Source organism: Tympanuchus pallidicinctus, unplaced genomic scaffold (assembly GCF_026119805.1).
Source record: "Tympanuchus pallidicinctus isolate F22 unplaced genomic scaffold, pur_lepc_1.0 scaffold1, whole genome shotgun sequence".
Taxonomy (NCBI): Eukaryota; Metazoa; Chordata; class Aves; order Galliformes; family Phasianidae; genus Tympanuchus; species Tympanuchus pallidicinctus.
The window spans coordinates 84,883,019-84,909,542 of record NW_026294618.1 but is presented as its reverse complement, the minus strand read 5'-3'; the positions used below and the strand labels follow the sequence as shown (position 1 = coordinate 84,909,542).

At 41.0% G+C, this 26,524-nt stretch overlaps 1 long non-coding RNA gene across 1 annotated transcript in view; it reads right to left on the bottom strand.

Moving 5' to 3' along the window:
* LOC128089317 (uncharacterized) overlaps positions 1 to 26,524 on the bottom strand; it is a 287,883-nt gene that overhangs the window by 216,356 nt on the left and 45,003 nt on the right. The window contains exon 6 of the long non-coding RNA XR_008210480.1: positions 21,739 to 21,852. This is a non-coding gene — a long non-coding RNA (uncharacterized LOC128089317). The remainder of the gene's footprint in view (positions 1 to 21,738; positions 21,853 to 26,524) is intronic.

Sequence of the window (26,524 nt, the reverse complement as noted above, 5' to 3'; positions counted from 1 at the left end):
CCAGAAATGCGGGCAATGAAAACCTATTGAACCTCTGAGAACCTCGGCCGCGGCAGGGAGCAGAGCAGGAACTCTGCAGGTACATGAAAGAGGCATTCAGAGGACGCTCCCATTGAAAGGACGCAGAAAGTGAGCCCCCATCTGTCTCTGGTTACCTTTTATTGGCATGAAAGAAGGGAGGCAGGAGGGGAAGGTTTCAGGGCAAGTGAAAAACAAGCTTTCTAAGATTCACTGTTCAACCTCAAAACAAAAGCTCATCGAGCTTAGGAGCTTAGTTCCATTACTTTCCATTTAGCAATTTATTATAATCAAGAGAATTAAAAAGCTGTTTTGGGTCATGGATTAAACATTACCCTGAAACAGAAGTAGAGTGGAAAAAATTGTGCTTTATGAATCCAGCAAACATCTCAGGAAAATAAACAACAATCAGCAAATCCATGAGAAAGTGTAGTATATTAGTAGGTATCCAAGGACCATTGGGTGAAAACATTTACATCAGGATGGTAAGTTGGACAAAACAGCTGTCACAGAAGCCTTATTAAGTAGAGGATATAATCTGTAAACACTTGCCACCCGAATTAAACTGAAGCCTATTGAAACAGGAGAAAAAAGCCTGGTTCCAAGGCAAGACAGGTGACAGAGTGGCCCTGGCATAAGTGTTGCTCCCTAGAAAGCCACCAGCAGACACATGGCCAGCAGACGCTCTGCCCCTCGCAGCACAGGGTGAAGAGACTAGACTCAACACAGCACCTAGTGTCAGTTCCTCCCGTTAAAAGGAGGACCACTTTGTTCCCACTTTTCAGGATCTCTAAAGAAACAGGAGGCCCTCAGACACCGTGAGGAGAGAACTCCTCAATAGTAGATCAGGGTACAATCAACAGTAAATGTAACAATATAACAGGCTACTTTCATCAGGAAAAGATTATTAATAACCATAAAATCTAATATTCATATAGTTCTCCATGCAAACTCTTTTTTTCTTGTAGAGCTGTACAAATATTACCTAATCAGTCATCTGAGGACACATGACCAAAGCCTTGGCTTCTTGATGAACTGCAGAAGTCTTTTTAAGTGTGACCACACACATCAAGGTTTGTTGCACTGAATCTAGGCAACGCAAGTTTAGTAGCACTTGGGTAATTATCTTGAGAGAACTCAGAGCCCTTTATAATTTCAGGTGACACCTAAATTCAGGTGCATACAAGTACAGACTGAGTTACCAGGATCGTCCATAATTTTTCAACAGTAAAACTCTGCATCTAGGCTATTAGCATTTGCTACTGTTTAAATTTCATGCCAGCACATCTCTTAGAGGTAAACTAACCAGAAAACTAACTATACATCATTGTATGTTAGCTATCATCTTAACATATTGAAATGTGGAAATATAGGAAGGATTTGTTTGGAATTCATTTAGCAGTATTACGAGATTTGCTATACTGAGGAATATATGTAATTCCTTAAACCTTTGAAGACATTAAATGAATAACTTACAGAAACTACTTAGAAACTTCAGAAGAACAATTGTTTTAGTCCTTACAGTAAGAGTTTTTTTTTAAATCATTCTCTTAGTCTCTTGACATATCTTCAAGCAAACATGGCTTGCCAAACATTTTTGTCAGACTACTTCTGATCTGTGATCTCTCCAATATGGATGATATCTCAATAAATTATTTCACAGAGTAAAAGAATCTTTAAGTACAAGTCACAGCATTCACAGATATGGAGTAGAAAACTCCCTCAGGATTACTCCAGGTAATATGAGAGGATAGAAACTGATCAAAATCTAAGTTGATGCCTGTTTAAAAATTGTTGGATAAGGTCTTGGTTCTTGTCAAGCAATCTTACTGAAGCTGACCTTAAAATTAACATTAGAAAGATACTGAGACAATTTGGCACGCTCCTACAGAAACCTCACTCAAGTCAACAGAAGTCACCCCACTGACGCAGAGTTCAGTCAAGTCATGGTGTTCAGAGCTGTAACAACAGGTACAATGTGGAGCTAGAAAAGTTCAGAAGAAATAGAATTATCATTTCTCAGGCTTAAAAGTTGGATTTAATCTTTTGTCTCAGATTGTCATCCAAGACATCCAATACATTTTGGAAATTACATTAAATAGATGCAAATAACTCAATTTTAGTCTTATTTTCCTAAAAAGGGCACTTAGTGGCACCATCCTTTCATCTCCTCTCAAATTTTACATTGGTGGTAAATTTGCAGGTGGTAGTATAAATGCTGAGCAGACATCTGCTAAACACAACACTGGTGTATTCTGCTGTTAAAACTGTTCATTCTTGTGTGTTTCATGGCATTCTGGTTTACTGCGGTCCCAGTACATACATCTCAATCATCAACCAGCTCATTTCTCATTCTGGTCCTCTTTGCCCACCTCACTCCCTGATTGTAGATTTTAGCACTTATTTGGGCAAGCTCCACTTCTCTTTTTACTTCAATTGTTATAGGAAATGTATTTTAGCTGCTTGTACAGACTGGATGCTGCTCCAGTACCTGACCTCTTGCAGGCAAAAATAGCATTGACAGAGTGTTCAGGAGAGTCTTCTGGTTTACATTTTTGTTACTGGGCCAAACAAAATTCTGTTACATGCTACTTGACTCCACCTGTTTGTCCTTTATCTCATGCCCTTTCCTTCTCCTCTGTGCCTCCCCAAGCAGAAAAAAATAATCTGGGCCAGGGAGATTCTGTCCAAAGGCTGCTCTGAAGCCAGTTCCACATTATCACAATAACCCCATCCATTGACTCAGAAGTCCTACAACTTCCAGGCAACATCTACTGCTCGTATAACACAGTAGCTAGGCAGAGGAGCAGCAGTCTTTGAGATTTACTTTTATTAAAAATAAAATGATTTTTTTGCCTATTTAAACTTGTGAACAGCTGCACCCTGATTCAGCTTCACTGCTAGCCAGGCCAGGAGAACAAACAGACAGCTTTCCAGAAGTGGCTTTCAACAAAGGAAACAAAAGCAACTTAAGGGGCTCAAAGCCATGAAGAAAGACTCTTCCCATCCAAGATCTGGAATTACAATGAAGAACAGTCCTTGCAGGAATATTGTTTGCCTGTGAACAGATCCAAGCTCTGTGCAACTCCTGACATTTAGTAGTAAAAGCAGAAAGAAATGGCAGTGTGTTATTTGAAGGAAAAAGCAACTTAAAAATCTAGTTATAAATACAAATTGAAAACACTAAAGAATTTGAAAGCTTTATTTCAAGTATTATCACCATTAATTTCTGAATACCCAGGTAACTAGCATGTGGATCTTGCAAGGAAGGTTTCATAACCTGCTCCCCAAGAAAGAGCAATAGAAAATCAAGAAAAATGTCTGAAATAGCAAAATAAAGCAAGTTATCAGCAGCAGCAGCACATGTAAATTGAGCAGTGATATTTACACACCACGAGATGATAGCTATTTAGGAGTGTTTTGGTAAACACTGACTCACTGCTTAAGGACATTTCTAATAAAATAGCTCTTGAAAAGGAGACAGTAGAAATGTTTTGGAAGAACATACAGAGGTAGTTGCATCAGAGGTACAGAAACAGATTAACGGACAGGATTAATTAAACTTCAGACATCATCAGTTGTTTATCCAAACGTCTCCAGCCTCCTTTTGTTTAGAAATTAGGCTTATAAGAACATAGTATCTGTCAAGCCAAACATAAGCACTGAACTCTCTCTCCATAACTTGACTCCCTCTCCTATTTTCCTATGCTTGAGTATTGGGATGTACATGAATGGAAAACTACTAAAAAAAAAAAAAGTACAAATCTTGGGGAAAATAACTTCTCCCAGTTCGAGTAAATCCTTTGCTATCCAAACACCTGTACACAGTATCACTGAAATACACTATGTACTGTACTGACTCAGTGTTGTTGTCACAGTCACACAGTATAGAGACTAACTGCATACAGCTCTAACTTCCATAAGTTAAATATGGGTCATACAAAAACTTTCTTCCCACCACATATGTAGGATGCCCTACTAATTAAATGCATAGCACACAAAATCAGAGCAAAACACTTCAGAAGGGGAAGCGGAGGTTACAACATAACTTTTTGATGCTGTAGTGGGGAGAAAACACAATATCATTTGTTCAAAGCATTGGGTTGAACACGTTCTTATTGTTTATTCCATGTAATAGAACTCAGCCAGTTGATCTTTAATTAGATAAGTAACTTTGATCACCCCTCAGGTCAATAAGGCTTATCCCTCTTTTACTGATTGTTACGCAGTCAGAGGACTGCAGAGTTTTATGAAGTCCTTAAGAAGAATTGCTTTTCCTCACAAGTTATAAAAACATACAAAGTATTTCATTTTCAAATTAGATGCAGGGAACTTTGATGAGAGACTTTGTCTCCCTGCTTTCAGGTGATGTGGTTTTTTTTTTCCTGCAAGGTGACACTGGCAAGATCAGTTTCAGGAAAAAAAACTGAAAGCACCATGAATACACAATGCAAAGTAGATAATATGGAGGAACTCATGAGATTCAGCTATACACAGGTTCTGCGGTCTTTTACAGCCATTGCTAGGTTACAACTAGCAACTAGAGATGGAGGTCTGTATGCTTTCTATTTATGGCTGTCCAAAACCACACTGGAAGATAAAAAGATGCAGCTGCGAGGTTCGGTGGGATGGGGTTTCAGAAAAACAACTCCACTTTCGTATCTGAGTTGGGCTGTGCTTACACAACAGGAATGAATGGTTTGTAACTGAATCAGCTGAACTAGCCTTGTATAAACATGACATGCTGAAATTTAAGTTTTGTCCTATTACTTCCAATATTCATCTGCAGTCTTTTCTGAGAATTTCCTATTCCTGGGAATTATGAATCTTTCATGAAGCTTCTGACGAGCTGTGAGCACACAATGGGAGATTTGATGATCAAAATTAATTCGCAGTTTGGCACTGAACTGAGTTTCAAACACCAAAGTTTTAGCTGGCTATTAAATTTGCTAAAGGTAAGCTATTCCAAACACTAATTAAACTATTTGTAAATTGTTCAAGGATGTTTTAATGTGTTTATATGCCTTGTTCACAAATGTTTCCAGAATTTTAAGTAGTTTCATATCCCCAGTAAAGACTAAGCCCAAAGGCAATACGTGTTGACATGATAAAGTCTTTTCCTCCTGAAAGAACATACTACTCAGTGCAAGGTAGGTAATACAATGCAATCAGCTCTAGCAAGTGATGTAGGCTAACAAGCCACAGATGCAGGAGAAGGTCCACAGGTAGATGACCCATTCTTCTCAATATCATCCCACACTTCTGACCAGAACGTCCAAAGCCAAAAAAATAAAATGCCCGCAATTCCTGCTTTGATCAACAAAAAAAATTATTTAAAAATCATTATAGGAGGTCATCCATTTAACATCAACATATCTTACCAACATATCAACAGACAGAATATCACTTCATTTTAAATGTGATTTTTATTTGCTGTTGTTGTTGTCCATAGTAGCAATATTAGCAATATGCATTGATCTGCTAGGAAAAATTACTCACTAGAAAGTGTCAAAGTACTTCACTATTCAAGTTGTCTTGCTATAAATTTAAGTGTTTTTTCAGGTTTCTCTGGGGACAAAAACAAAACAAAATAAAACAAAAAAACACCAAAGTATTTCTAAACTCCTGGGGTCAGAGCGTGGGGATAAGTGTTGGATATAGAAACGGAGACTTTTCTCTAAGTATAAAAGGATGTATCCCAGAAACTCTTCCATCTCCTGTCACCCACTACACGACTGGATAAGAAATGAGCTATCACCCTTCTGCTGCTGGCTTACTTTGCACATTCACTGCTGTTTCACTACCCCAGAGTAAGGCTTACTGAGATCTTCCTCGCTCTCCAGTCGGTACCAGTTATTATCCATACCACAAGAGAGAAAAGCAGCAGCAGCAGCAAGGCAGTTCTTTGGGCAGTACATGGGAAAAACCATGGGAAAGAACTGGGAGCAAAAGGCTCTCAAGACACCTGCCCATTCACAGTGAGAAAGTCAGTGAGAGGAGCCAGTGGTCATTCTGCCCCTGACAAAGTCGGGCATTTTCTAAATGCAAACATTTATGACATCATAGTTGCTATTGTTGTGTTGAAATAATGAGACCAGTTCTTAGACTATGTCTATATCAGTGAATGAAATCCGTCAGTGCATATTTCTAAGAACTGTGTATAACTGCCCTCAAAATGCTCCATGTTTGTAACATCTCTTGGCCTGTGAAATTGGGTGGCTGCATGCAATCTGTTTACTGCAGATGGCCTGTCTCCCCCAAGTGCTCCAGCAGCCCATGGGCCAAGAGGGCCATGTCCCAGCACATGGGAACATTCTCAGGCACATTTTAACTAACTCAAGGTACAGAAGCAACACAAATCCTTTTATGCTATTCTACAAATAGTTTACTCTCTGAGGGATAACCCACTCCATCACAAGTGACCAGCAATCCTCGGCTATCAGCAAGTGGTTTGCACAGAGAAGCACGGGAATCCTCTGTGTGGAACCCAGGAAGGGGCTGCAGTTTAGCAGGGAGATATCTGAGAAGGAGATGCACCCCCACATCATCAGCACAGACACCCTAGAATGGATACCCTACACTGCATCTTAAGAGTTTGTGCCACAGGGTTTGTGGGTACAATCCTTCAAAAGTTTCAAGTGCTAACGCACATGCAGCCATTACAAACCAAGTCTCTCACCAGCTAGATTTGCATTCATTGTTACTCCTTAACCTGAAACCTCAGGTTTAAATAACTGCCAACTGATATTATCAATGTTTGGTTTATGAGTCATCCAGCCAGCACATGGGCCAAGGAAAAAAACAGCACCTTTACAAACACGTCCTAATTTTTCTGGGCCATGGGGATTGAAAGAGGGGGGAGAGGGCACATGGAACAATTTACAGTCTGAACCAAAATGCATGTCTCTAGTCAGAGGCTTAATGTAAATAAATCAGCTCATGAAGAGAACAACAACACAACAACTCTAGGATATTAGATCTAATGTTTCAGTATAGTTTCAAGTTTCAGCAAGAAATTTTCTGCTAACCTCCTTCCTATTTAAATGTTCTCTTTTGCATAAGCCACGGATTTCTTTAAGTACAAGTTTTTCCTCTGTCAGGCAGCAGAGATGTGAAAAGGAGGAAGGGAGAGAGAAATTGCTGCTCTGGATGTGGCTTTACACAAAATAGGGTCACTTAAAGACTCTGCCTGACTGCCTTCCCACACATACCTGCTGAGGATGGTTCTGCTAAACCAAGAGAGCAATCCCCTTATGAATAAGGGCAAAACCAAGTGACTCTCATGGGGTTTTTCTTTCTCAGTCATATTCTGCACCACCCTAGAGCCAGAGAGCCAGACCCATCGGGTGCTGAGCACCTCAGATGACATTTGGCTTTGACAAAAGCAGAGGAGAGCAAAGCACAGTTGCCAGCCTGGCTCAGATTATAGAGATATGCAATATGCCCAGGCAAGAATCATCTGGGATGCATTAGGCTGGGAAAGAGCTCACCCCCACTAGCTTACCTGCTTTTATTCAAGACGGGCATTGCTGCAACAGAAGTTAGATGTTAGACTAGACTGATAAATTGTCTGTCAAAACCTGGGTTGGTCACTTCTATCTTAATATTAAAGTTAAATATTTCTGTGAAAATTAGTCTTGACTTGTGTAGCAAAGTAAATTAAAACCCACTTGTTTTGTTTAAACTAGTGGGTTGCAGATAACAGAATCTAACATAAGGAGGGGAGTGGAAAATTTTGCATTATGGTACTACAATTCATTATATTTACCTATGCTGCAAAATTATTTTCAAGAGTGCCGTAGTTTCTGAAAACTACTGTAGTTTCTAAATCTGATCACAGCTTCATCAGTACCAGAGAAAAACCAGTAAGCAATCACTGACTTCATGCTTTGTGTTCAGATCCTGCTAGCAAGCACTCAGCTATGAGCATAACTAAGCTACAAGCATTTTTCTTTTTATCTGCCTCCCTCATTTAAAGGTGTAGAACCTTATTACACTTTTGCAATACCTGGTTAATGTTCAGGGCCTCAGCCTGAGAACAATAAGGCATCACCATCTTTCATGGTTATTTTGTGTTGTTTTTTTTTTCCCCAGTACTTCCTTGTTCCAGCCTAATCAAAAACATGGGCAGTACTGCAGTACACTCAGACTCTCCTGTGAACAAAAAAAAGCCCCAGAAAGTTGCCTGGGCTCCCTGTGTGGTCAGCTGCAGTGGGCAGGCCCTTCCCAGGGGCATTTCTTCCCACCACCTCCAAACAACTCTTCCCCCCAAATTAACACAGGTGGGACAAACTGCCCTGTGGACACGCTTATTTATCCCCACTGACTATAAGCAGGGTTTAGGTGACTAGATGCACTGCTCAAGATGCATCTGTTACTGGAACCAAGCCTCAGGGAAAAAAATCACAATCAGTAAAAACATACATGCCTTTTCCTTTAACACCAGTAGCCCTACCACATTGATATCTCAGATAGAGATCATGCAGCAACAGAAAACTCTGCAGCAGCCCTGGCTTTCTGCTCTTCCTGGTGCAGATTTTGGTATTGATTTTTGGCCTTTTAGATACCTTTTTGTGTGAGGTAATGTTGCGCAATCCTTCCCCCAAATGCACAGAAGGTTGAGTAAAGCAGGAGAACCACTGCCACATTTCATCATGTAGAAAAACAAAGATACGAGGATCAGGAAAGCTGTCTTTCTTTAGGAACTCCTACACGTCCCATCATTTATTAGAAAATGACTTGTTTCTGATGCAAGGTCTGTACTTCCTCTCTCTTTGCAGGCTATGGGTTTCTCTGCCAGCCCCTGATGAAGAGGGCCCTCCCTTGCCCATCGCAAGCCAACACTGAAGTCATCCTGTTATTCTTCTCACCTTGCACACATGTTGAGGCTTCTCTGTGAAAGTCATGCTGAGACACACATCTTTCACTGTCTCCTGCTCCTCTTTGCCCTTGAAGCCTTTTTTAATCCCAGAATTTTTTTTGCACACAGCTCCAGCAAGGATGGAGCAAACAGTGCTATTTTCCCACTACAGACAATCATCTGTTAAATCCAGAAGACTGTTGTATGAAGAAAGTATTGTTAAGACCTCTAACCAGAAGGCTTTACCTCTTGTTTGGTAGCTCACCTGCTGTGCCTAAGTATAACTAATTTAAGCAGTAGGGTAGGAAGATGGGCCCTTTTCACACCACAGCATGGTTCAATAAGTTGCTGCTTTTGGCAGGTGGACGTTGAACCAACCAGAGTGACTTGGCTGTGAGAGTCTCCTCTCCCATCTGTGCTGCAAAGACTCAGCAGTGCTCAAAGTGCCCTCATCTCCAACAGGGACTGAAGCAGAAAAATACCTCTGCTCTCTGTTTCAGGTAGCATTCATCCTTAATGGTATACTGAATCATAGAATCATTAAGGTTGGAAAAGACCTCTGCAATCATCTAGTCCAACCATCCATCTAATACCAATATTGCCCACTAAACCATGTCCCCCCTGAGGGACCATCCAGACTTTTTCACCTGCTGTTTTGCATACCACACTGGCTATGGTGTGACCTGCACACATCAGGGCACACCCATCACCTGACCTGGGCATTTCCCTGTATCCAGCCTCTCCTCCCAGCAGAGGAAGGGTCTTTCATAAACAGCTGCTGCTGTCATGTGCAGGAAGATGTAGAATTCACAGACAACCTGAATTCAGTGCAGCAAAGCCACAACAAGCACTGCAGGCTTCAGACCACTTCCAAGTTCAGTTGAGATACGACACAGGTGTAGCCATAGGCTTTCCTTGTGGGAAGGAGAGAAAACTAGATAGCTCCATGTCATGGGTATGTGGGACTGCTAGAAATACGACAATGAAGTGAAACAAGATTAAGAGGCATCTTGGGCCACCTTGGATATCCTCCACCTTTTCTGCTCCGCAGGAAGAGATTCCCACTGAGCTGCTGGGCCCTGGGGACTTAATGCAGAAGCTGCCATTTGCAACCACAAATGGTGCTGTTTTCTTGTGCTAGGCTGAGCTATCAGGGAAGGTATCAGTGCAGTCCTGTTGCCACTGATACTGTAGGAGAAGACAGAAACAGTGGACCTTTTGTTTATCAGCTCCCTGCAGAGTACAGTCCCTTTGTGAATAATAAGCCACCTTTCTGCAGCTCTTGTATAGTGTGATGCAATGTTTTCAGATCAGCTTAGCTGAAATGAAACTGCATTAACCTGGTATCAGTGAGTTAAAATAGCACTGATAAGAAAATGTATGTACAAGAAAATTCTGAGGAGCACAGTGCAAGAATAAGTTAAACCAGCGAAGACATGTTCTTTCTAATAAATGCAAGAGATTTTTGGCAGATCTTTGCATCTCAGATTTATCACTCATGCTATGGGAATTGCTGTGTAGCCTCATCGCAGGGCTTATGTGAGCTGCACTTACACATGCTTGAAAAGGGCTTCAAGGTCAGAGACGGAAGGGTCTGTAAAACCATAAACGCTGATTCATTACCGTTATTATTTGACCACAGCAATGGGAAAACATCCTTTAAAAATGCTTTGGTTCATGGCTACCTTTTAGCAGCTAAAAGTTCAGCTGAGAACCGAAAAGTGAAAACCAGCAAACTGCAAAAAAGCAGGTTCAGACTTCATACACCTCAGGACAGGCTTACTTTTTGCCTCACTGTAGCTCATGCTTACTTTTAATACCATCCTTTAATCCAAAGGTAACAAGTAGATGCAGAGGTAAAGTAAATGCAAATAAATTCTGGACTCACCCTAAAACATCTGTCTCCTGAAATGTTATGCTCTGGCTCATATCCCAAGTCGTTATCCTTCTCCCTGCATAAACTTTTGGGGTCTCATTAATGCATGGGGCAAGTCTACACAGCAAAGGGCTGTTAGAGAACCTGAGACAGCTTTGAGGAAACAGGCTTGCCTACACAGCACATCGCAATGCCTTGCACGGATGCTAGCTTGGAACCCAGAGGCAATATAGCTGTGTCTGTATAGCAAGGCACCCACGCTGATTAGCAGGGCCCCTAAGGATGCTGCAGAAACAGGGCTAATTAGGTATGTTGAGAGGCACCCCTGTTAATTAGCTAAGGGAGAACACAAAACACTTTACAGAGCTTCTGACCATGGTGTTAACTCAGAGACCTCCAGTGTGTGTGGCTGTGTAACAACATTACTGAGGCCACAGGATTTTTTGAGCATTGTCCTAAGAATCTAAATATCCTCTTTCAATCCAGTCTCACTATCTGACCCTGCTTTTGCAAGTGTTCATATTCGTGATAGCAAAAAAAAAAAAAACAACCATCAATGGATTCAAAAGTAGGAAGAAAAAAGCCAGTATAAACCACTCTGCAATAATCCAGCAATATACATCTTATTAAATACAGCTACAAGTAGCAACATGCCTGCAAGGAAGCACTGGATCTTCCTAATCCATCTTGATAAACTGCATGCTTTGGCTAGTGAGGCATATTTTGCAAGCAGTGTATCTCTACAGGTACTGTTCACTCAAGCCAACTCAGTCATAAATATAAACCATGGTATATTAAGCTGTAATCGAGCAAGATTTTCCATTACAAGCTCAGGGCTGAATGAAATCACTTAGGCACAGGCAACACCTAGAATGGATGGAGCTCCCAAGTGAGCATCTTCGTCCCATTTCTTCTCCCCTGGTTGTTCCACACAGGACAGCTATGCCTGGTCCTCCTGCCTCTGCCAAAGGTGACTGCTGTGCACAGAGTACAAAAGGCTCTCCCCATTGTTGCCGTTATGTGGCCTGGACCAGTCGTCAATGCAAAGTTCCAAAGGCAGTGACACTTCTGACTTCCCTGGGCTGCAATATGGTGATGCATAGCTGAATAACAGCCCTTCTCTGCAGCCAGCACAGGCCGGAGGACAAGTGATGAGCCCACTGCAGAGGAGCACTTCCAAATTCCATCCCAACCACCACATCATAAGTACACATAAAAACACTCTGCTAACACCTTTCAAAGGGAAAATGTGTGTGCTTCATGTCATTCCAGGGGGGAATTTTTTTATGGCACTTAAAAATGAAAAATGTAGCACAGTGATTTCCAATTATCTTCCAGGTGTATGCATAGGAGCACCCAGTTCCCTGCCTTACTTTTCAGAAAAATGCTTTGCAACTGGGTAACCTCTCAAAAGGACCCAAGTCCTGCCTTAAGTTTTCTATCACACTGCAAAAAAATGGATGGTGAAATGTTAAATCAGTTTCAAGAGCTCATGGAGCTGCTGGAACGTTCGAAACAACCCAAATTTTTAGAATATGATAAATACTACAAGAGAGATTCCTTCTGGAACTAACAGTTCCAGTAGGCATAAAACTTAGGCTTCTGTTCAAGATGACTACAATATAGGTATATAGAAGCAAAACATTTCAGGCTTCATTAGCATTTCATTTCCCAAGAATTCACTATGTAGGAGATGGAGTTTGGTAAAGGGGCAGGGGGTAAAGTCACTGAAAATATTCACTACTTAATCTTTACTTCATATCTTCCAGGAAAAAAAAAGAACGGTTTCTGTTTATTGAGCTTTATGATACTTGTCAAAAGAAAAGTGTGCTATAGCATTTACTAATGCAAACTGGGATATCTTACACAACCTTGACTTTGCAACATGGATTTTGGATGTATACCAGATGCACAAAATGGTCATTAACTTGATATGATATAGGAAAGGTGTTGAAGTGAATAACATATATAGTAGTAATAGTGATTCTGTCAATGGACATTGCTCTTCAACTAAAAAGAAAAAAAAAAAGAAAAAAACTTTAACATGCTTTGTCTCCAGGCAAATTTAAAGTGACCTAGAGACTTCTCCATTTCAGAGGTTGAAATCTGCCCCTCCAGTTATGCTTGGCCAATGCTCAGACCAAAGCTGCAATATATCACGTTGTCTCATGGACCTAAAAAATAGAAGAGACTGAAATTCTAGGCAGGATCATCTCCTAGCTCTATAAATGTCAATACAGTGTGCCAAACTAATGAAAATACACCAACTCTTTCCAACTGTATAAATAGCTCAGATTTTCAGCTTTACTGCCAGAGCTTAGCTAATACCCTTTACTTTGTCCATCCAGTTTTACATCTACTTTTTTCTCCTTTTCTGTCTCTTCAGAACAAAACCTGATGCATAAAGGTTATCAACCTTTTTGGCACACCCTGACCCACAAGGTCTCTGTTAGTGAACAGCAGCTCATCATTCATTCTCATTATACTGGTACATAAATCTTCTGAGTGGCAAGGGGAAAGGGAAGCTTGCTACCCTCATAACATTCCTTGCATGCCTGCTGAAAGCACAGTATCTATACATTGTCTGCAATTTCCAGAAATACAGAGGTAAGAATAATTCAAGATGTGGAACAAGCAATAGGAGGGAAGGATGAGTTGGATATAAACTGTGAAAACGTCTACAGAACCAATTCCTTGAGATGGGTAGGAAAGCATGATTGATAACCACAGCTTTATTTCTCCCCTATTTCTCAAACACTGATTAGGCTTTGTATTGTTTTTACACAGCTTTTGGGGGAAAGGGGCAATGTGGTTAACAGCAGAGCAAGAGCGAACAGCTTGTTTCAATTTGGAAACTCATAAAAAGTTTTCTATGGAGGTGCTACACGGAAAACTGAAGTATATGGACAACAGCTTTACACTTTTTAAAGTCACCCTACACTGACCTCTTCCAACAGTCCACAGATAGGTTCAGTGTACAGCAGACTGAGCACCATAGCCCCAAAGCCATTTGTGAGTCAGAAGGGCTAACCAGGCAAATAGCAGTTCAGCTGGGGTCCACATACAGCACTATCCAAAAACAGCATCCTCAGGATCTGCCTCACACATCAATACAGACAGACAATATTGTTTTTGTGCAAAGGAAGTAATAGCATTTTGTATAAAAAAATAAACACGTCTGCCCTGTAAGCTCCTAGAATTATAAATAGTTTGAGTGACAAATACTTCTGTCACAGTGTTCAGGATACCTTCAAAAGATACCCTTAGCATAGTATGTGATTAACCATAGTGTGGCAGAGTTCACTCTTATAAATATGTTCTGGATAAGCTTGCTGATGTGAACAAAAAATTAGCATGTGTGCATCTAAAGGAAGAAGAGAAGCAGCAGGAAGGTGGATCGTGTCAGTCACCTGCACACTTTTCAAGCTGACTGGTGTAGCTTGATATCCATGCTTTGACAGTAACAGGAGTGTTAAATTCCTAAATGCTGTGCTACGTTGCTCAACAGGTTTTATCAGTGAAAAATGGAGCAGACTTGATGAATGGAGTTTCACATAGGAAAATGTTAAAAGAAAAAATTTAGACATTATTTGCATAGATTGCACTAAATTGCTTGTTTCCCACCCCTCCCAAGCACCTCAGTACCTTAAAAACAAATAGTCAGAAGGTTATTAAAATCTAAAAATAAGAAAAAGAATTAAAAAACTGAAATCAATCTCAAACCAAGACAAAGCAAACAGTGTTACAGTCTTTTTTTAGAGCTCCCCCAAGATGTTCATCCATAACTGTCAAACAAATAACTGTGCATCTCCCAGCCATCTTCTCCTCTTAAATATTGCTTTAAGGTGTATTTATTTTCTTAACTTAAGAAAGTCAAATGTGTTTCCCTTTTAGAAATAATCTGAATATCCAAGGAAAGTAGTTCTTTGCTAGTTAAGTCATGCTGCAATTTCAAAACTACCTAGCTTGTGAAAGCAACAGTACTGATAGCAATGTCAGCATCACACAAGGTAAAAAATACTATTTCTAACTCCTTATTAACTCCAGCTTTCCCAGGACAGTGTTTCAACATATACAGAGCAGAATTTTTGCTAAATTCATAACCGCATTGGGAAACATGTCACTTCAGAGAAGCAAAAGCAAAGTTGTGCAAAACGTTAGCATTTAAAATGCTCCTTCAAAAATATTTATTGTAACTCCGACCCAACTGGAAGAAAAGATGAAAAGTTTGCTGCAGCAGCCCGCCTCAGTTGGTAGGGCTCGTACGTGGGATTTTGCCTGGTTTATTTTAAGTCTGAGCAGTGAGCAGCTGGAGCATGTCCCACATGCTAACACTTGGAATTCCCCTGGGAGAAGGTTTGTTTCAAATGCGGTATGGGCTCTCCAGAGCTGGTTCTCTTTCTGCTTTGTTAATTTTACGCTCTCCATCATCACATCAAGCTTTGATGATAACGCACCTATTCTGAGCAATTGAACCTCCTCACCTACTCGATATGAGCTGGCTTTTGATTGGAACACAATCTATTATCAATATCTACTGTCACACACATACGCACCCCAGCCAGATACTGAACAGACACAGCCTTACACAGCAGCTGTGACAACAACTGATGTCACCTCCTTTGCAGAAATTTCCACAAACGTCTTCCAAAGGCCAAGTTAAACAAGATAGAGCTTATCAGTTTCTTTAAAGTTCTCTGGATGAGTCCAGACCATGTGAGCCACGTCCCAGCCACGGGGGTGTGGTATGTCACAGCTCCCGTATCAGCTGGCACATGTCGCAGGAGATATGAGACAGCAGAAAAGTCGCAGTAACAACATCACCCGACTGCTGAAGACCAAACGAATACGCTGAGTAACTTCAGGTTGCGTGTGCTTACTTTTCAAAAACAGGTGGAAGGCTTTGCAGCCCTGGCTTCTGCTGCACATCCCACTTGGCATGGATGGGATGTAGCACTGCCAGCTGCTGCTCCAGACAACAGCTATGGCTCAGTAGCTACATATTTACACCTTTAAAGGGAGTCACAATTTTGCTTTTCTTCTAATTTTTTTTCTCTTTTAGATACTCCATGAATAATAATAATAAAAAAGAAATGACTTGCAAAAGTATTTTTCCAAAAGCAATTTCTTAAAATTAAAGTCTCTGCCTCTTTTCTTGAACCAGAAAGTGTTTCAGAAGACAGCTCCTTCAGTTTCTTGGAGTGCTTCAGGTTTCCTTCATGTCTTTTTAATAACGATTAAATGATCAGTTGCAAAGAGTTACATTTTAAAGTTTTCACAAAGAATGATTTTATCCAAAATATTAACTGGCCAATGACATATTAACAAAAGCCCACGTTTAAACATTTGCAAAGCATCTTATTAAATGCCTTATCCTTACTAGGACAAAAAGGCACCTTATTTACAGCAATTTAAAAACAGCCCTAGCATTGAGCACTGCCTTCAGACGGCTTCCAGTTTTACCCCAGGGCTCTCCTAGTTTCCCCACGTGGGCCTGTTAGCACAGAGGACAGCCTTAAAGTCTTACCTTCAGCTCGTTACCATATTTTAGTTAACAGATGTTAGTAATGCACTTTTTTTCCTAGTGAATATACCCGTTCAATTCCTGAATTTATATGCACTTACCCCTCCTGTCACCATTCCACTGGGCTTCATTAATAGTTTCCCACAGTAAACATTCCTGATTTTAAAATGCTGGAAAAATGCTGCGGAACCCAAGGAAAAAAAAAAATCCTCCAAGCAAAGACAGGCAGCTTTCAGACCTCTTTTTATATTTCAGGAGCTGCAAGATTGCCTTCCTCACTGCAGAACAGCCGTTCGCTTTCTGCAGTGTGCTGTACCCACTGGGTACATTGCATCAATATATTTGCCTTTTTTCTTCCCTTCAGGTTGTCATAATGACCTGCTCCTACAGAACTGTACTCTGCATGATGAAGAATTCACCTTACATAGGAACTCCTTGCACCAGCTCTATACTGTCACTATTACACCTGTGGTTGCCCCTTTAGATTGTGCTATTGGTGTAAGATTAGCAGATCATGGCACACCGCAGCTCAGTGTATAAATTCTGGCTCTAAGTTAACAGTAAAAGGTTTTGTCTATAGATACACAAAAATCTGATAGCAAAGATAGTCCAGAAAAGCTGAAATATATCCTCACCCTTAGTTCCTGAAGTCCTTCCCCTAGCCTGGCTAATATGTGTAGACCAACTTTTTTTTTTTTTTTTTTAAATCAAATTTTCCTGCAGCTCTGCCAGACAGCTCTGATCTTACTGTGATTTCACACCTGTTAAGAATAATCACTGGTCTAGCCAGCTCTTACTGGGAGAAAAGAGCAGGATTACATTTACCCATTTCCTCTTCCAACATCAGTAGTGTCTGTAGATAGAAAATATGCATTCAAGGGCATAGGCAGGCTATACTATTTCAACTACAGCATGCCTAGCACAAAATTGTGATTGGAACCTAAATGCTAATGTCACCTTAAAGGATAATATTTTTCCAGGTGCTGCAAAGAGTTTTAGGAGATAGTTTCAGAGATGAGTGCATAGGAGCAGCCAATGCACAGCTGCTCGAAACACTGCCATGCAGCAATTACACATGTAGTGAAAAAAAGACCTCCTTCAAGAGAGCTGCTGAGGACAGCTGCAGACCAGCTCTGCTCAGCATTCATTAGCTTTTTTTTTTTTCATCTTCTTTAATCCAGCCCTGACCAAAACTTTAGATGATGATTAGACCAAAGATTTGTGTATTGTTACACCCTCTCCAACTCCGGCTGTAACTTCTTATCTGTGAGAGCCCCAGAATTCACAGTCCAGGATAGAAGTCTTCCTATCTCTGATATTTCTTTGGCACACTGGGTACAACCACTTCTCTACCATCACCTATTTCTGAATTGCCTTTGGGCAAAGCACCATAATCCTCGCTGGAATAGAATAAACAGAAGCATGGACTGCCAGACACCTAAAAGCACTTGTGAACCCTGGGCTATGGCAGACAAAAAGCCTTTCAATATTCCTCCCAGCAAATCTTCCACAGATGCATAATGACTTCTGTGCCCAAGCTCACTTACCCTTACACTCTAGTGATGTTCTAAATGGTTCTGTTATGTATATGACATACTTATTTGTAAGTAACCCTTCCCTTACAGATGGTGAGATGCCAGCTATGAATCAACAGAATTCATAAAGCTCTGCCAAAGGTTCTCATAGCCCTGAGTTGCGCACACGGGTGCTTTAAATACTCAAAAGCGTTCTGCTTTCTTCACACCTGAAATATGGCTCCTGTAGCCCTACACCTACAGAATCCACAAGCCATTACATGATAGCCCACGCAAAGTGAATTTGAAATGCAGACACATGACCTCAGACTCGGCTCATAAAGGGCGATCTGTACTGCAATATTTGAGACTTACAAGTGCAAACACAGCAGAGGCACTACAGGGCTTATGTGAGAAAATAATTATTCCATGTAGAAAGGAAGTTGGCTCACTTTGAGCAGAGGTGTTAATAGACTAACCTTTTTCCCCACACCAGCCTGCTTACCTGAAAATATGAAAACATCTCCTGATGTGGTGTTGCATTTATTTGAGATGGGTATCATATCCTACACATGTTAAACATCTTGCTGCATTTCAGACTAAGATGGTAGTTAATCTGAATGTCAGTTATAAGATTTATTTTAAAATAAATGTTAGACAACAGCGCTGCAATTTTAGTAATTTGGGGGCATAGTGGCACGTAGATCTCACTATACAAATATAGCTGAACTTAAAAAAATTAATAATAAAGAAACATCAGAATAAATATCTTCCCCCTTCCACCGGGTTCAGGATAATTAACAAGAGCTGGATTCCAAATGACAGCAACAAGACAGGTTCTTGGCAAACAGCAGATTGCTTCACCCCAGAGATCCACCAAAACAAGGTTAAAACCAGCAGTAACTGGAGCAAGGCAAAAGGTGGAGGGATCACAAAGATCTAAGGAAGAAGAGGTATTTAGTTCACTCTCAAAGGCAGCATATCTTTGTTCTCTAAACAAGCTTTGCTTTAGTCCCACTGTCTCCATTATGTGTCAGCTGCAATCAATGGTAATTCCTTTGCATTGGCAGAAGTGAGAGCAATTGTGTAGGCATAGCATTAGCAATTTAAGCACTGAGCCATCCAACTGATGTGGCTGCACCTGAGTAACGCTTCCCCCAGACTCATCTTCCTCTATGCAGTAAATTAGTTTCCTCTGCCAACACGCATGAAGTAGGCCCCTAACCCTATATGAAGTTCTCAAATTAGCCCTGCTGAGAGATCCAAGCACTTGTGCAGCCATGCCTGCAGGCTGGGTAGGATCCCAGTGACGCTGAGGGCATGGGACAACCTCTTCTCTTGGCTTCTTTCCAGCCAGAACTGCAACAGGCTCCAGCCAGAACATACATCAGTAACATCCTCTACAGCAATAAAAGCATTAGCGTCAGCAGCAGAGCTCTGCTGCTGCAAAGTGGGCAGCAGTGATTCGGGGCACTTGTTCTTCCAGCAAATTCCTCTTACCTCAAGGGGATGAAGGACTAGCATGGACAGGCAAGAAATAATTGTCTGCACCTCCTTCCTTGCAGTTCAAATATATAACCACTCCTGCCTAGTGCTGATGTACTTCTGGATAAACTTTGGGAAAGGACAAGGATAATATGTGTTGTCTCAAGTTGAACATACCCACACATTTTATTTAAGTTCACAAAAGACGCAGTGACTAATGTCATACACTTGTCTCCCAAAGTAGGAAAGTAGAAATAAGCTGCTGGCCCACTCAGTAGAAGTTGGAAAATACTGCCAGTCAGCTGCTAATCTGTGAAGGAAGGGTTCCCAGGCCACCCAGACCTCAGAGGAAGTCCTTCTTCAGTGCTTTTCTCAAGGCTATAGCCCTCTATGCTAGCAACATTGCAATGCGAGCTCTGGAAGAGGAAAGGAGGGGGGCCTTGCATTACATACCCTTAAGTAACTCTTAGATCTGTTGCAATTAATTGGTCCACTTCTTTTGCTCCTCCTCAAACTGAAACTATCTGCCCTAAAGAAAGTTCGCTTTTGCACTGTTTGTGGATATGGGTGTGTGTACATGGGTGTGTTTGGTTTTTTATTATTGGTTTTATACACACTAAAATAAGCAAGTTGCAAGTCTGCCTGCTTTATGGAAATATACAACATAAAGAAATAATTTCTCATCTCATCTGCCCAAGGCAGATCATTCAAGCTATTTGCAAAGATGTTAGTGTGCTAATATACAGTATGCATGGGCACCTTTTACATGTATCACACACACCTACGTGCCTGGAAACAAATCAATAACTCTCTACACGAAAGCTTGCGTGTTTGCTCTTATTAGACATGGGATGGTGCCCTGGGGAGAGCCACAGGCATTCCATTACTGAGGATCAGTGCCTGAGCAGAATGGAAAGGCTGCTAAAAATAAGCAACATTTGCTCATTGGTATAAATAACAAAAGTGAGAGAGAAAGAAAAACAGAAAGAGAACAAGACGAAAATGAAAACTGGCCCCAGACCAGGGCTCACAGAATGACTAGTCACCTCCTCACTGCCAATTCTGTCACCATCTCCAGTATGGGCAAGGTACTTTTACAGCACCAAGTGCCCTCAGCTTCTCTACTGAGAGGACCATTACTTGCAGATTTGCCTGGGCCTCAACACAGAAGGAAGCTCCCTTCAGCACATGCGTCTGCTCCTATGAGTTTCACGGCTTGCAAGCATTGAAACAAGGATGCAGCACTGCACAAACCAGCACACACCACCAGTACAATCCATGTTAGTTTCTGAAGCAGCAACACGGTTTATTTCTGTTCTGTTTATAAAGTGAATTCTGGGGGAGAAGGAAAGGGGCACCACTTTCATTAATTGAACATTAAAAACGTTATCCTCTCTTTATTGAAGAAAAAATCATTTCTGGATTCCCCTTTTCTACCAGACTTCCCAGCAAATAGTTCCTAGAGCACGCTTGTCTTCCTGTTCTCAACTACTAAAGCTGAGACATGCCTATCTATATTTGGAGAAAAATCAGCAGACCAAGCTAATTAAAAACTCACATTTGCCCTGTATTCCTAAAAGTACTGCGCATCTCTGTGGCTCCAAACATCCCAGGGTGGGCTGCCTTTTTATACAGCTGCAAAGTTTGAAAGCTGAATATGCTTATGGTTATTTTTCACTTTAAGCTCTTATTAGTAAGAAAAAGAATAATTAGGAACCAGCTCCCAAGTGGAACTCTCAACCTTACCTCTGTTTCCACTTCATGCACTGTATTGTAATAAAGCACACCAAAATTCTATTAGCCCAACAATTAAAAATTGTGGTATTAACAACTCCCACTCACTGCCTTAAGCAGGGTTAGCTGGGAGAGCTGAAGCAGCTGTCTGTCCTGTGCCTCTGCCAGAGGTCACCATCCTGCAGTGGGATCAGCTGATCCCGCTGGATAAACTCCCAAGCAAGTGCAGTCTGCAGGCTGCAGCATTAACATAAACCACCTCCAATTTCAGTTTACTCTGGCAGTAACCTCCTAGAAAAATAAAAGGGAGGAAACCTAAGATTGGTAACTGTTTCATCTCTTAGTATCAGATAAATCCACCTCTGATTACATTTCAAAGCCCTAAAAAATGAAACAGTTGAGAAGTTTATAATAATGTTCTGGCTTGCCATGAATTAACATGAATTCTCATAATGAAAAAGGTCACCAGCATAACCATTGAAACACAGAGCTAAAAGAAGGGCTAAAAAAGGTCCTCTAAAGTTTATCCAGGTATGCGCAGACTTCAAACATTCTCAAAAATAGCTACAGCTGCTAGCTCTATGAAATTAAGCCCTTCCAGAACTGGAGCTAGGATAAATTTCAGTACCTCTCTCTGTATGGCCCAATAATGCTGGGAAGTCCACATTATTGTAGCTACAGTATGAATTCTTGATGCAGTAAAAAGATGAGAGGACAAGGATCCTACCTCAAGACGGCTGTTTTTCACGCTGGAGTAAGAGATGGCCAGCTCAAAAAGGGTGGTCTCTTTAGCTCCCAAAGTAGAGATACCAACACTTACAATAGGGTTGCATACACATAACTATGGAAGAAAACAGCAGGTGGTTACAGTTAAGTTTCTGATGCATGCATTTCACACGTTGTCAAATACACAATAAAGAATAAAGATGTCAGCTTCAAGTAATGGTATGAATGAGGAGAGTACAAAACTGTGGCTATACCTTGACTAAAGGCAAATGGTAAAGAAGGAGTGCCACTGTCTCCATGGTGCGGGATATGGGTGCAACAAGGTAAGAAATAAGGACAAGATTTGTTACACTTAGTCTCAAGTGTGATGCTGAGGAGGCTGGGAGGTGGGGGAGGTTTTACAAAAGGAGGATGATCTGCAATATCTGAAAGAGTTTTTCTTCATAGAGTTGAACCCCACACACATAGTGGCAACACCACAAAGCCCTGGTAGAGGTGCCTCACACTGAGACAGAGGAGAGGGATCCTCTGTTGTGGTTTCCACCACACTTGCCCTGTCCTCTTACACACAGCTTACGCTGACATCTCTCCAATGAGCCCAGAGAAACCAAACACTGACACAGTCACTTCCTGTGGTCCTCACACTCCCCATCCAGCCAATATGGGTGAGTTCTTTAGCAGAGTAGGACCAGTACACGACGCACAGACCTGACCATGCTACAGTTTCAAGATTGTCCCTCCCAAATGACCCAGAAGTACAGCAAGCTCAGGAGAGGAGCAGCAGCTTGATGCCATTGGCTGCAGCCCCAGTGGACCAGCAGGCCCCTCAGTGCATGCCTAAACATGGATGCAGAAATGCAACGAGAGCATTGGTCTCATTTTTCCTTCTTCAATATTTAAAGCAAGTCAGTGTACACAGTGTTGATTTGAGTTGTCCTTTTCTGCTCTTGAAAAGCAGTCCAGGGAGAGGGCGTTCACTGGTTTCTTACCTTACAATGTTTTTACCACAAAATGCAGCGGGTGACCAAAGACCAAACACAATGACATCATGACAACCAGTAAGAAAGTAAAGAAATAACAAGAGAAGGATTTTCCTTCAGCTTGCCTAGCATTAAAAGTTGTTAAATCAAATGAAGGGGGAAAAAAAAAAAAAAAAACATCTTGACAGTTGTATACATCTAAGAATTAAGGAAGATCTGAAAACACATTTTAAAATGCAGGTTGCCAAATCTGACTTCCTGAGTTGTTGAGCCAATGAAATTCACTCCATTTATACTTTCGTGTATGGCTCTCACTTGCAATAGTATTTTTATTAAATATTTCAGCCAACAAAAGGAAACAGCAAAGCCAGAAGGGAGACAAGACGTTCTTTTTCAGGGACACTGGAAACTGATTCAGCAAAGTGGGACAAGGAAAATGCTAGGAAATACAAATCTACCCTACAGTTTAACTGGGCTGGGAGGGGACTGGAGCCTAAGAGCGGCTTGTCACCTTCCTTCAGATGATGCTGATGACAGTTGGCATTAGCTGCACTACAATGCAGAAAAAAAGCAGGAGCTCTCACTAGCAGCTGGATCTACAGAGGCAGTAAGCAAGAATGTAATAATGCATCTTTGTAGTGTTCAGAGAGGAGAAAATAGCTAACCTAGAAGAAAACAAGAAAAAAAAAAAAAAAAAGATCTACACCAGAAGCAAGAATGGGAAGGGACACATCGGTGTGGTGCAGGGACTGCCTGCTCCAGCACAGTGGAAAAGGTTCCCACTGCTACAGCACTGTCGTGTTCTTGCAGCACAGCTGTTCAGGGCCGTGCCTCCCCCAGGGGAACATTGCAAGCAGTTATGGGTACCTTAGGGAGGTTTCATCATGGACTATTCTGTTAGGCTCTGTGATGATCCACAGCCACATCTTACATCAGGTTTCTCTCACACAGCAAATTTCAAGATTACAGGAAGTAAAACTTTTGAAGGGAAAGTGCAGGCATTGAGATGGATTGTTTGCAGCCATCAGATTCGTGCCCTATTTTATGCCTGCAAATGCAATGTATACAAAAGGCGATTTGGCAATGGTGTGAAGAGGCTCTCTCTCTGAAATTCCAACCTTTCTCTCAGTTTCAGGCCATGCCATGCCTCCTATTTTACTTTCAAGCAGCTAACTGGCAGAGAAAACCATGATGTAAGCTAGTAACTACACAAAATTAGCCCTAGCCAACTGTGAATTCATTTGTTCTATTTGCAGTCTCTCCTTTGCTGAAACAAAAGTTGCTAAAGTCAGCATATTTCATCACGTTTAAAATTGTAACAACAGCAAAAGCACAAAGAAAAATATTGCTAATGCAAATGATGAACAAAACTCCAGCCTAGGGATGATTGCGGCAGCAGAGAAATTTAGTATGTCTGACCTGCTTCACTGCCACCTTTCATTTTCTAGTTCAGCCTCTTTACCAAAATTAAAAACAAAAAGTAAAAATCGTAGTCTCTTTCTGTAGATAATAAAAGAAAATACTAACCATGCTCATTTGTAGAATAAGACTTTTTGCAAGCTGTAAGTATCTCTACACAATTAATATCAAAATGAACAGCACTTGCTAAATAAATCTGCACTAATCTAATCTAACAGCACCTAAACACACTGTGTTTCCTATTGTTATACCCCTAGGAAAGATTTTCCTAGCCCTCCCCCTGCCCCCTTAACTTCCTGTACTTCCTGCATCTCAAAGGCACGCAAATGCATGCTTAACAGTTTCCCCCCTTCTTTGACACACACTTTTTTTTTTTCTTCTTTTTTTAAACAGGCTAGAAACAAACACACATGTATTTATTTACACTGTGATAGTCTCCAAAGGCACCATTCAGCCCTGTGGTTAAAGCAAACAACCAATGAGAATTGTAAGTCCAGAGTTCAAGCGGCAGCGATCAATGCGCTGAGTTCATATGCCGGCAAACGCCAGCATGTGGGTACCCACAAAACAGAGCACTGCAAGGTATAATTGCTTCCTCCATTAAATTGCATGGTATTTGATGTATGGAAATGTATTTCCTCTTGCATAGGATTTCTACCCCTTACATTGTCACAAAAACTGGTTTCTGTTACCTTGGTCACTGCGCATGAGTTATCATGATGACTAGGCACAACCTTTATATCCACTCCGTTAAATTACATGGGCAGGTCAAACATTATTATAACAAAGACGGAAAATTCACAGCCAAATGTGAGTATGGTTTCTTGACTTGGATAAGATTTAATTAAAAAAAAAAAAAAGCATCATTTTCAAAGAAAAAGGCAAACATTTTCAAACAAAAGGACCGCTTAATCTGTATTTGTACATTCTAATTAAAGCCCAGTCCTTTGTTAGGAATCTATATACTGTTTAAATCATAGCCTTGGTAATGTAGCCTTGAAGCGTTCTGCTAGCTAGCTTCCAGCAGCAGAGCACAACCCATAGTTCCACCAGGACTTGCCCACCACAGCAAGCTATGAGGCTGTCACTGTTGGCTGAGACATACCTGGGTCCCCTTGCAAAAGAATCCCTCTGTGAAAGCACAGAAAAGAGTTCATTGTTTGCCAATCATGCCAGCACTGGCTCCAACAAATCTTATTGCAATAATCAGCATACTCTGCCTACTTCGCTGATGAAGTGGATCCCTACACTGGTCTGAATAATAACTATTGAGTTGCTTTTTCTTCTTGCTTGTCTGATACCGTTTTTAAAAATGCATCTCTACTGGATAAAAAAAAAAGTCAAGCAGTGAGGCTGGCTCCAGCACAAGCAAGAGAACTGCCCCTCCTCAACTCTACACCATCATGCTTGGTTGTAAAAGGCAATGGTCGAGACAGCTAATGCTGTCTATTAAGGATTAGTTTTTCCATGTGGTCTACCTAGTGGGAGTCTTTTAAGAGAACAAATCCAAGTTTCAGGTGAGGATACCAAACTGGTATTAGGCATAGGTCACTGAGGTGCTCCCTTCACACTCAGAAGAAGTGTGCCTTTCAAAGCCTTTGCTTTGAAACATAGAAAATGATTCCAGAAGGTAGAAATCTTATAGATGAAAATAGATTGCCCTTGAATTTTGAGGCCAGGAGATGTCTACCAGATGAATAGGAAAGATCTCTCCCCTCCCGTAATCAGTCAGAACAGGCATTCCAAGAAAAGAACCTCCAAATGTGTTCTCCTAGACATGGTACAAATATCCAAGCATGTTCAGGCTAAACCATTACCATACAGCTGGTAGAACCACCCGGCTCTTGCAAACAATTTGCTATGTGGCCTTAAACAAATCACTTACATGTGATCAGCACTAGAGGAAAAAAAGTTTTCTGCTCCTTTTCTTTTCACATATAAAGGCATTATATGAAAAGATGCTGAACTATTGGCTTTTAGCCAGGGGAAAGGGGGGGTGGAGAGTTTACATACTTCCATTTATAGGGAATCATCATCTTCCTAGTTTTGAAAAGAGGTTTTTAAATGAAATCACTAAAAGGTCACTGCAATAAGAAAGTGAAATTTTCAGATGTATCTACTAACAGGTATGAGGGCATTACAGCAAAATAACAAAAATACATAAGAAAACATTTCGAAAAAAAAAGCTTTCATTACATAAAATAAGGCATATTCATAGCTCAGAAAAAAAGAACAACAACCATCTAAGGGCTAGACACAAAACATGAAGCTCCTCTCTATCCTTTGAAGGTCACCCTTATTCTTGGCGAGGTTCTCCCTCTACAGAAGGCACAAAAAAAACAAAACCACATCACATACATCTGCTAATTTCCTCTACAGAATTAATTC